Source organism: Artemia franciscana, chromosome 5 (assembly GCF_032884065.1).
Source record: "Artemia franciscana chromosome 5, ASM3288406v1, whole genome shotgun sequence".
NCBI classification, from domain to species: domain Eukaryota; kingdom Metazoa; phylum Arthropoda; class Branchiopoda; order Anostraca; family Artemiidae; genus Artemia; species Artemia franciscana.
The window spans coordinates 40488672-40501034 of NC_088867.1; the positions used below are offsets into that span (position 1 = coordinate 40488672).

At 34.1% G+C, this 12363-nt stretch overlaps 1 protein-coding gene across 2 annotated transcripts in view; it reads left to right on the forward strand.

Moving 5' to 3' along the window:
• Positions 1-211: 211 nt before the first annotated feature.
• LOC136027405 (uncharacterized) overlaps positions 212-12363 on the forward strand; it is a 53969-nt gene continuing 41817 nt past the window's right edge. For both annotated transcript variants that reach the window (XM_065704644.1, XM_065704643.1), the window contains exon 1: positions 212-304. The gene's annotated coding sequence lies outside the window, so the exon portion shown is untranslated. The remainder of the gene's footprint in view (positions 305-12363) is intronic.

Below are 12363 nucleotides of genomic sequence, written 5' to 3' on the forward strand. Positions count from 1 at the left end.
CTTAAACCTGTTAAATGATGTGTATCAAGGCGAGACAATATTAGTGAAATGTTTAATTACTGTTGACCAATCTTAGCTTTGGGAGGCAAATCCGCCTTCCCTTGTATTTTCAACCTTCCAGGATGATTTATTTAGAACCATTGAATGAGGACCTAAGTGACATCTGCAGTCAAGAAAGGTCCGAAATCTGCTGCTGCTGCTGCTGCATAGGTGGAAATTTCAAATCAAAATGCACGTTGAATACCCGAACTTAGTTGGATGCTTGATTGAGTATGTGATGTAGCCAACTAGCACGTACTTAATGGTAAAAAGTAAACAGCATGCAGTTTACCGAAGCTGTATGCATAAGCAGCGACTCCCATTTTTAGGAGTACAGAATTTCAGGGCTCTAGTGGGCTCTGAAATTCATCTACATGACAGGTCTATACCTATTGAAATTTTGACAAAACAACATTGTATCTTAATTTTTAGCTACCAGTTGCTTTTTCTCTGCCTTTAGTTCTGAAAATGCAATTCCTGTTATTTGAGTAGAATTCTGAGCCATAGGCTATCAATGTTTTTTTTTTCAAAATTAGGAAATATATTTGCATATATTTAAAACCTTATAAATTGGGATTGAGCAAAGTTGTGAAGCTGAAAACAATTTTGTTGTACTTCATTCAAGCAGAAGGTCTATTTTGCAAGGTTTCACTTTTATAACACACATATTTTTAAAGGTCATCAAAGGTCAGGACCCTCTAGAGGGAGAGGGAGTAGAGGTAGGTACTTCAAAATACCTTCCCAGGACATACTTTAGCCTGTAGACCCATCCCTGAAAGTTTCATTTTTCTAACCTAACCCCTTTCTGAGATAGCCTAGTAAGAAGTCACTAAACTAGAATTTTATTGCTTATGGTTATTATTAAAACTATTCAAGATTATATATTTGAGACTATTAGTTTATTAACTGTCACATGAAAATCTTTCCAGGATTACCAACAATCCTATCTTTATTTATTAAATAAATAAAAAACAAGTTTTTGTAACGGAAAGTAAGGAGCAACATTAAAACTTAAAACAAACAGAAATTACTCAGTATATGAAAGGGGCTTTTCCTCCTCAATGCCTTGCTCTTCACGCTAAAGTTTGACCCTTTCTCCTAACTTTACTTTTTAAAACAGTAAGAAACTTTAGTGTAAAGAGTGGGCATTGAGGAGGAAAAGCCCCTTTCATATACTGAGTAACTTCTGTTTATTTTAAGTTTTAATGTTGCTCCTTACTTTCCATTACAAAAACTTGTTTGTTTTTTTATTTAATTTCTGGATGTTTTTGAATTAATGCATGTTTTGATCTTGGCTCTGCATATAAATAATTAAAACAAAATTTGCATATTAATTAATTGCAATTAATTGGAAGATTTTGGGAAAAAAGAAGCAAAGGAGGAGGCCTAGTTGCCCTCCAAGTTTTTGATTACTTAAAAAAGCAACTAGAACTTTTAATTTTTTACAAATTTTTTCATTGGTAAAAAATACATGTAACTTACAAATTAACTTAAATAACAAACTTCTATATTTGTATGTGTTTATTGTGTATATGAGGGGGTTCAACCCTCATCAATACTTGCTCTTTACACTAAAGCTTAGATTGTGTCCCAATTCCTTAAGAATGACCTCTGAATCACAAAGGCTGTAGAATAAATAGTTGAAATTACTAAAAATACTTTAGTGTAAAGAGTAAGGTATAACAAGGAGGTAAACCCCTAATATGCGTAATAATTTTTGTTTGTTATAAGTTTTAATGCTGCTCCTTACTTTCAGTAGTAAAAACTTCATATTTATTTTTTCATTGTTTTTTTTTTTCAAATAAAGCTAGAAAACCCTGCTAATTCTCTTCCCCCATGAGAAGTCCTTCCATGGAAATATCCTCCCACATACCCCCCCCCTCAATTTTCCCCCCTAAACCAAAAAAATCCCCCTGAAAACGTCTGTACACTTCCCAGTAACCATTACCATATGGAAACACAGGTCAAAGTTTTCAACTTGCAGCCCCTCCCGTGGGGACTGCAGGGGAGTAAGTCGTCCCTAAAGACATAGATATTAGGTTTTTTGACTATGGTGAATAAAATGGCTATTTCAGAATTTTGATCTGGTGACTTTGGGGAAAAATGAGCATGGGAGGGGGCCTAGGTGCCCTCTATTTTTTTGGTAACTTAAAAGGGCACTAGAACTTTTAATTTCCGTTAGAATGAGCCCTTTCGCGACATTCTAGGACCACTCAGTCAATATGATCACCCCTGGGGAAAAAACAACAACAAATAAACATGCATCTGTGATTTGTCTTCTAGCAAAAAATGCGAAATTCCACATTTTTGTAGATAGAAAAGGTTCTCTGATATGCTGAATTTGATGGTGTGATTTTCGTTAAGATTGTATGACTCTTAGGGGGTGTTTCCCCCTATTTTCTAAAATGAAGCAAATTTTCTCAGGCTCGTAACTTTTGATGGGTATAACTGATCTTGATGAAACTTGTATATTTAAAATCAGCATTAAAATGCAATTCTTTTGATGTAACTATTGGTATCAAAATTCCATTTTTTAGAGTTTTGGTTACTATTGAGCTTGGTTGCTCCTTACTACAGTTTGTTACCATGAACTGTTTGATATATCCTTTCAGTTTTATTCACATAGGCTGATTACCTTATGCTTACAGAAAATTAATCATTTTCCTATTTCAAAAATTTCACTTTTATTGCTTGTTATCTCTTCTATAAATCACATTTCAATTATTAGCCTACTTTAAAATGACTACAAAAGACAGCCCAGAAAAATCCATAGGCTTGTTCTGAAAGATGAACGACTATTACCCACTGAGTGAGATTGTGGGTGGTTTTTGGATCTGCCCTGAAATAATACAAAAAATGTGTTATTGACAGCAAGTAAATCAGTTTGACTTTAATCTCTCAAGAAGTATATGATTCATTTCATTCACAATAATCAAGAGAATGGCTACACAATATATATATATATATATATATATATATATGTATATATATATATATATATATATATATATATATATATATATATATATATATATATATATATATATATATATATATATATATATATATATATATATATATATATATATATATATATATATCAACATCAGGGGGGGGGAGCAATCTTTTCATTGTTCTATGGAAATAGTTTAAAAAATGCATTCTTCAATAGAAAAAAACAAATTAAACGTAGGTAAGGGGTGGGGGCAAAAAAATTTAAGCAGTACCATGGGAAATTCTTTTGGGGGAGCTTAGGGTACCCTACCTAGAATTTGAAAATAATTTTAGAGTATTTTCATTGAAAAATATCCAATATTGGTAATTATACTGAAAAAATTGAATAAAAACCAACAAATTTGCTTCCAAACAAATTTAGCCTATAAAAACTTTTCTTCCCTCATGCATTTCAGCTGAGCCAAAAAAGTTTTTTTTAATTAGATCCCAAAACTGTGTTGGTTCATTGACAGTACACTGTCAATGAAAGATGTGCCAGCACAAAGAAAAATATTTGCAGCATGCCATTAAAATTTTTCCCCTTTAAGGATTTGATAGATTGAAGACATTTCTAAGTGTTGTTGCTTGTGTTGTGTTTTCCTCAAATTTATGTGTGTCATTATATAGTACACGCCCTAGCAGATCTAAAGGATTTTAACAGACTTGTCTTGTTTTTTTTTTTGTTTTTTTTTTATTTGAACAATATGTACAAATATTTACTAAAAAAAACTTAGGTTTTTTTTAGTAAATTTGAAACTCCTCCCTAATAAGAAAAATTGGCATCAGCCAATGGTTCTCTGCTGGAGAAAAATTTTGGAACACCACCAGAAAACTGAAGCACATTTTAGTGTAATATATTTTACTCTAAATGGTATTTTCAAATTATATGAGGAGGCAAAAACAAGGTTTGAGTAGAGGTGCCTCTGTTCTCTCCCAAAGGGTTGCTTATGACAGTCCTAAAATTATAGAATTGAATTATAATTTTGAAGTAGATTAATATATCTCATTTGTTTTAAATTCAAAAATGAAGATTCATAGCTGTTGCATTAAGAGCTTCTACCCCTTTAGCATGTGAGATTTAGATAAAAGATTAGCTTGAAGGTTTCTCACTGGTAGGTCATGACACTTCTTATTGCAATACTGTAGGTCAGAGTCATGATGACAGGATTCAGACTATGGCATACTTTTGGAAAATTAAATTTAGTATTCAGTCCTAACTGGTGCAATATAACATAGTAAATTAGCAGAAACAAACAGCTTGAGTTCAATCTGTAAGTAAAAAGCAGTTTGACTCAATAGTAACCAAGACTGAGTAACCAAGACCAATAACTGAGTTTCGATACAAATTGTAGAGTACGCAGACATTCTTTTCTTGGGAGGGGGGAGCTCCATAGAGAGAGAAGTTTCTGGGGGCAAGCTTTCTAAGGAATTTACAGTTGTGGAATATGCTAGAATTTTTATTCAAAATTATTTTTATTTGTCTTAGTCTTAGCTGACTAAATTTAATATGTGGAAATGTTCCAGAGGAAACGTTTGATAGGTTTACAATAGTCTGAAGGATTCTTGAAGTTTCAATTGGAGAAATTCTCCATAAAGAAATTTTCTGCTGAGAGATAACTATGAAACTTGTTTTCAGGCATTTGTAAAATAGTTGCTGTTTTTCATATGGTATTTTAAAGAATTTTTGGTATGTAGTAGTTATATAATAAACACTTAAAAACTTTGACACAAGAAACTGGTCAAGTAACTTCTTTACACTCTCAATCATTTGGATGGCAAAGATCAAATAGGATAATAACCGGTTAGTTTGCTTTGACTAGTAATAGAATATAGTGTCTCACCATAGATGTTAAGTTAAAATTTGAGATTTGCCAGGGACCAAAGAACAGGCATTTATATTTTTTTCCAGTATAAGAGGTTGTTGCCCAAAACAAAAAAAAAAATGCGTCAATGGACACACCATGACTTTGTACTCCTATGAGAAGATACACTATTGGCAGTGTACCACTAGGCCATGTTTGAAAACTGTCAATTTGCATGTCAATTGTTTTCATCATATTTTGTTTTGTTTCATTAGCTTTATCAAAAGTTCACTTTTTGAGTGTTTATTATATAACTGATAAGTATCAATTTTTTTTTATCAGAAGGTCTCCCCCAAATTTGTCTATAAATACAAGATATATACAACAGTATAAGTATAATTTCTGTAAATGCAGTTCATCACTCATAAGGTCGAATCATTAGGTTCATGCTCTAAAATCTCCATAGATACAATTAAATCATTGTCATCTCTCTGGTCCATTATTGTTATTGAGTTTAGCCTTTCATCCATTTCAAATTACAGCTGATAGCCTATAATTAACTTGTTATATCAATTTTTAGTGCACACACTTTGCCTAATTGGCCTACTGTCCACAAATGTATGTCACTGTGCAAATGCAAAAAGTTTGATTTGGTATGAGGGGGAGGGTAACTAAGAACAACAAAATATACTAATTAAACTTTTTGGTAAGTTTGTATTAAGCACAGAAACATCCAGATACCAATTAGCCATTGATGTCCAAGAATCAGCCCTAGGACAAGCCATAACATCCACCCTTGCATTGGTGTGGTTTGAATGACTATTTTTTGCATAAAAAAAAATGTTAATAAACTATTCCAGGGTTAGGTCTCTGAGATTTTGGACCCAGAGAACAGCTCTTCTTTCATTTTGGAAGTTGGGACAATCCCCATTAACATATATGGCTCAGGATGGATGTACAGATATAGACATGTCAGAGCCCAGGGCAAAAATTTCATTGGTGCCCCTGGTCAAATTACTCATTATAGATACCAGATTGTGGTTATTTTTCTTCTCTAAAGAATATATTTATTTGGTATGTTTATGTTATTGTTTTACTATCATTCAAGACTGTATCTAGGATTTTTGTTCAAGGGAGGGGGGGCCCAAACCCCATTCCTGGGTAAAATGTTGCTATCATGGATATATTTTGTTATGTTAATCCTAAAATTTACAATAATGTTCAACAAAAACTCAAAGGTTCAAGATTACAACATTTATTGACAGTACCGAATATATACAATTTAGCTTCTATAGAATTCATCTTGCCCTGTAGATTAAACTTAACTTTCTTTCTTCGAGGAAATCTTACAAGTCAGACAAAAATTTTGGAGAGGGGAAGGCACAAACCCCCTAACCCTCCCTGGATATGGCCTTTAGCCATATCAATTTCTATGTGAATTGTACTCAAGTTTGTTAACTGCTACTTGGACATCAGGTTTCTAAGATAGTTTTTAATTAACTTTAATTGTGAAACCTCTTTCAAACAGTTTGTGGTAACAAACTGTAAGTAAAAGCAACTTGACCCAATAGTATTAAAGCTATAAAAAAAAAAAAAAAAAAAAAAAAAAAAAAAGAAAAAAAAAAAAAAAAAAAAAAAAAAAAAAAAATTGTAACAATATATGTAGTCTATCCGAAGAATTGACTTTTTTATGCATATTCCAAATATATAAAATTTCTTAATCATGTATCAAAAGCTACAAGCCTGAAAATCGCCTGATTTTCAAAAAGGAGGAAAACTCCTCTATAAAGTGAAGAGATCTTAATGAAAATTACACTGTCAAATTTAATATATTGGAAAACCCTACTATGTGGGTTTCATCTGCAAAAATGTAGAAGAAAGGTAAGAAATGTGAGTTTTTTTTCTTCTGAGGAGAGATTGTATTGACAAATGATTCTATTTGATTGGGAGAGGGCTCATTAAACATAAATTCAAAATTCTAATGTTTTTTTTTTCAAGTGACCAAAAAGATTGGCAGGCGAATTGCCCCCCCTCTCACGCCCCTTGTTATCTAATCAAATTTTTGTGATAGCCAATTTGTTCAACACTGTTGAAAGATCCAATAACTATGTCTCTGAGGATGATATGACCACCCACAGCCCTTGTGAAAAGGGCTGTAAGTAATGAAACTTGCCCATTGCTTATGAAAAATATTTTTAATTGAGCAGTATACAAACATTTTATGGAGTAGAGAGGAGAAAATTTTCTGTAGTGTCATGGGAGGTTTCTCACATGGATAACTTTACATGGGGCGGATAGCTTCCATTGGTGAATTTCCTAAGGGAAATTATGCATAGAGAGATTTGCCATAATCCCTCTTCAATTTTCTTTTTATTTTTCTTACTTTCTCTAAGGTGACTCAATTTTATATGTGAAAATGTTCCAGGGAAATATTCTGCAAGGTCTGAATTGTTTGGGAAATTTTTGGTGTGGGTGGGAATTTTGCACAGAATGAATTCTCTACATGGGAACTTCCTGGAGGAGAAACTGTCCATCAGAGGAGGGATGGATATGTGGATAAATTTGTCCTTAGAGAGGGGAGATGACTTCTAGTATGATTGAGAGAGTATCAAAATTAAATATAAACAATTCTTGTTTTCAAATGGAATTCATTAGAATTTTCAAGGCAAAATTGTCTGCAGAACATTTTCACAGACAAAAGGAATTCCAGAGCGAGGAGTTTTATGTTTAGGACTTTTATATAGACAAATTTTTCATGGATGTGGAGGGAATCTTTTTATAGAGGACAAAGGATGATTTTCTGGGATTATTTGAAAAACAATTGGAAATTAAATAAAAAAAAAGTCTGTTCACCTGAATATAAGGAGCATCATTAAAAGTTAAATAAAACAGAAATTATTTCCAATATAAAGGGGACTGCCCTTTCATCAATACCTTGTTCTTTGCACAAAAGTTTTGCTTTGGCCCAATTCCTTAAGAACAACTCCAGAAACAAAAGGGCTATATAATTGTGATAAAAAGGTTTTTTTTACAAAAAAGCTAAAATATTAGCATAAAGAGCAAGGGATTGAGGATGGGGCAGCCCCCTTCTTATGCAGATAATTTTTGTTTGTTCTAAGTCTTAATGTTGTTGCTTCTATTCAGTTGAAAAGAAATTGTTTCTTTTAATTTAATCATTAGAAGGAATGAATACAAGTATAGTTAAATATATTTTTAAGGTAGCTAATGGCTCACTCCAGAGCTCGAAAATTAGGGTTCAAGTTTCGTATGATCACATCAAAAGTGCATTACAATCCAGCACCCCTTACAAGCAGTGTCCAAGACAAGTTACCCTTTCCCCCCTAGATATGTCCCTATCACAGTGTACATGTCTGCATATTAGAAGAATATTAGGGGGTGGATTATAGTATTTGTATCTATTGTCCTTGTACTTTTGGTGAATTGCTGGTTTTTTTTAGCAAAAGCAATCCCATATTTAGCTCATTAGAAGAACATTCTTTCTGTCAATGATTGTTATTTCTCTGAAAACACTGTTGAAATTATAAATCAAAACAAAAATGGATACAAGCTCAATTTTGCTTTTGGTATGACAGGTGCAGCTAACCTTCATTATTTGTGTACATTGCCAATTATCCATATTTATTTTTATTGCCAATTATATTAATAGGCTATTTCTGTACAGATTTTGTTTCATTGAATGACAAGTTTCTCCAAGAAAGGTGTAAACCTGTTACTCTACTCGTATTAAATCGTGCTGCTTAAGGGTTTGTAGTAACATAGGGCAGTCTGAAAACTCATCTCTGTTTTTCTTGAATGCAGTCTTTTTCCTGACAAAGCAGTCTTTCCCAAAAAGATGTTTTTACCATATATAATAAAGTATATGATTAGTCCAAAACAAAGGGGCACTGATATCCTGCTACCTAGTCTACTTCTCGGTATTCCATGTGCACTGCACACTTCTACCATGCTTTGCGCAGTTCCCAAAATTCTTGGCACTCTTCCACCAAACAGCACACACCACCTGGTGTACATGGTTTTCAAGAGAGCAATCACATAAATAAAGCAATGAAGTTATTACTTTATAATATGCAGCATGTTTCTTTTAATCAGATTATCATGTTCCCTTCCATTGCCATCAACTTTTTAAAATCCTTTCAAATAATATGTATATTTACAATTATACTGCTCTTATTCAGGCAAAACTAAATTTCATCCAGTTGAAACTGCAGTTGCATTTTGCAGTTGAAACTGCAAAAAGCCTATTTCATGAAAGAATAAATGGCATATCATGAGATCAATTAAACAGGATGTGTATTATTAGGGTGATATCTAAGATCTTCAGGGGGGGGGGAATTCTCAATGCTATTTCTGAATAGTATAAATTAGGGAAGCTAATGGAACTACTTTTATTTGTATAGCAAGTTTTAGAAAACTCTTATAGAAATTGTAGCCTGATTTGGGCTATATATTTGAGCATTAGGGAGGAGTTGGGCTCTTAAAATAAAGTGATATAATTTTAGGAATGATAAAAAAAATATTTGTAAATAGTCTTCATAATTGACAGTGTTTCTTTCTGGAGAGGTCAACCATGATTAGATGTATATCTGACTGCAATAGAATATCAGATATGTTGGATATTGAAAATTATTTTAAAATGATTTATGAATCCAGATAATAATGAAAGTATACATAATAAGGAATTACTAAAAATATGCTGCATTTTACAGAGTAAACATTTTGTTGATTGAGTGTTTTTTTTTTGTTTTTTTTTAGAGTTATATATGGGATCATCAAGAGATATGGGGCATTCTTCCCCACCACTTTATAAAAATGTGGCATACCAAACAACATGTTATCAGTTTCAAAGTTACAGTGAAAGCGATTCCCAACTTGATCCTTCAGTTCTAATCAAGTCAAGAATTTCAGATGAGCTTTGATTTTCCCTCCTTGTCAAATGCTTTTCCTATGTTCAAAGCCCAACTCCCAGTGTTAGTTCTGTTTTAAATATTATGTTAGTCCAGTCAACCAGATTTAGAGCTACCATGTCTGTATATAGTCCTTTTCTGAGACTAAATTCGGATTTTCTTAGCTTGTTCTTCTTTTCAGTATAATGAACTGAGCACGAATTATTATCTTTTACCTTCTTGATTTTCCTATCCTTTATAAAAAGAAGTTATTTTAGCAATATTTATTGGTTATGGGAGATTATAAGGCTGAGGGATACACCAATAAGAAAGAGGTAAGAATTCTTTTTCACTTAAAAAAATACTGAATCAGTTAAACTATTTTTATGGCACTTGGTATTAACCAGTGCTGTCACTTACTTGAAGTACTTTTACTTGAAGTACTACTTAAGTAAAATTTTCCATTACTTGTACTTAAGTAAAAACTCTAGGGTGTACTTATTACTTAAGATACTTTTAATGTACTTGTTTTTCAAATACTTTTCAAATACTTTTGTGTGCGTGTGCTTTGGCAATGTACAAAAAAACACTGCGTAATAGACACATCTATTATCAACAAGAGCTAAGAGCTCATATGGCACTTGTGACGAGGTCGGAAGAGCCGAGAGCTCATATGGTACGAGGTCGGAAGAGCCAAGAGCTCATTTGGACGAGGTCGGAAGAGCCAAGAGCCAAGAGCTCATTTGGCACTTGTGAGAAGGTCAGAACCTAAAGTTAAACTTTATAGCACAAGATCCTTCTAAATATCAAATTTCATTAAGATCTGGTCACCCTTTCGTAAGTTACAAATACCTCAATTTTCAAAATTACCTCCCCCCTCCCAATTCCACCAAAGAGAGCAGATCCGGTCCAGTTATGTCAGTCACGTAGACAGGTTTCTATTCTTCCCATCCAGTTTCATCCTGATCTCACCGCTTTAAGTATTTTCTAAGATTTCCGGTCCCCCCAACTGCCCCCCCCCCAATTACGTTTGATCCGGTTGAGATTTAAAATAAGATATCAGAGTTACGAGGTCCTTCTAAATATGAAGTTTCATGAAGATCCGATCACTCCTTCGTAAGTCACTCCTCCCCCCCCCCGCAATTGAGCGGATCCGTTCCAATTATGTAAATTACGTATGCAAGACTTTTGCTTATTTTTCCAACCAAGTTTCATCCCAATCCTTCCAATCTAAGGGTTTCCCATCATTTTAGGTCTCCCCACCCCAAACTTCCCCCAATGTCACCAGATCCGGTCAGGATTTAAAATAAGAGCTTTGAGCCACGATATCCTTCTAAAAATCAAATTTCATGGAGATCCAATCACCCATTCGTAAGTTAAAAATACCTCATTTTTTCTAATTTTTCAGGATTAACCCCCCCCCCCCCCCCAACTACCCAAAAGAGAGCGGATCCGTTCCGTTTATGTCAATCATCTATCTAGGACTTGTGTTTATTTTTCCCACCATGTTTCATCCCGATCCCTCCACTCTAAGTGTTTTCCAAGTTTTAGGTTTCCCCCTCCCAACTCACCGCCCCCATCACCAGATCCGGTCGGGATTTAAAATAAGAGCTCTAAGACACGATATCCTTCTAAACATCAAATTTCATTGAGATCCGATCACCCGTTCGTAAGTTGAAAATGCCTCATTTTTCTAATTTTTAAGACTTACTCCCCCCTCCCAACTACCCCAAAGAGAGCAAATAAGTTCCGATTATGTCAATCATGTATCTGGGACTTGCGCTTATTTTTCCCATCAAGTTTCATCCCGATCCCTCTACTCTAAGTGTTTTCCAAGATTTTAGGTTTCCCCCCTCCAACTCCCCCCAATGTCATCAGACCCAGTCGGGATTTAAAATAAGAGCTCTGAGACACAATATCATTCCAAACATCAAATTTCATTAAGATCCAATCACCCGCTCATAAGTTAAAAATACTTCATTTTTTCTATTTTTCCGAATTAACCGGCCCCTTCTCCCCCCCCAGATGGTCAAATCGGGAAAACGACTATTTCTAATTTAATCTGGTGTCCCTGATACGCTTGCCAAATTTCATCGTCCTAGCTTACCTGGAAGTGCCTAAAGTAGCAGAACCGGGACTTTAGGTTTTCCCCCTCCAACTCCCCCCAATGTCATCAGATCCGGTCGGGATTTAAAATAAAAGCTCTAAGACACAATATCATTCCAAACATTAAATTTCATTAAGATCCAAATACCCGCTGATAAGTTAAAAATACTTCATTTTTTCTATTTTTTGCGAATTAACCGGGCCCCCACTCCCCCCCAGATGGTCAAATCGGGAAAACGACTAGTTCTAATTTAATCTGGTCCGGTCCCTGATACGCTTGCCAAATTTCATCGTCCTAGCTTACCTGGAAGTGCCTAAAGTAGCAAAACCGGGACCGACAGACAGACCGACAGACAGACCGACAGAATTGGCGACTGCTATATGTCACTTGGTTAATACCAAGTGCCATAAAAACCGTTTTTCACGGTTTTTGATAATGAAAAAATGAGTTTTTCATATAATTCAGTGCAACTTGCGAATGGAATGATGGATATCAATGAAAATTGAACCAAAGATGC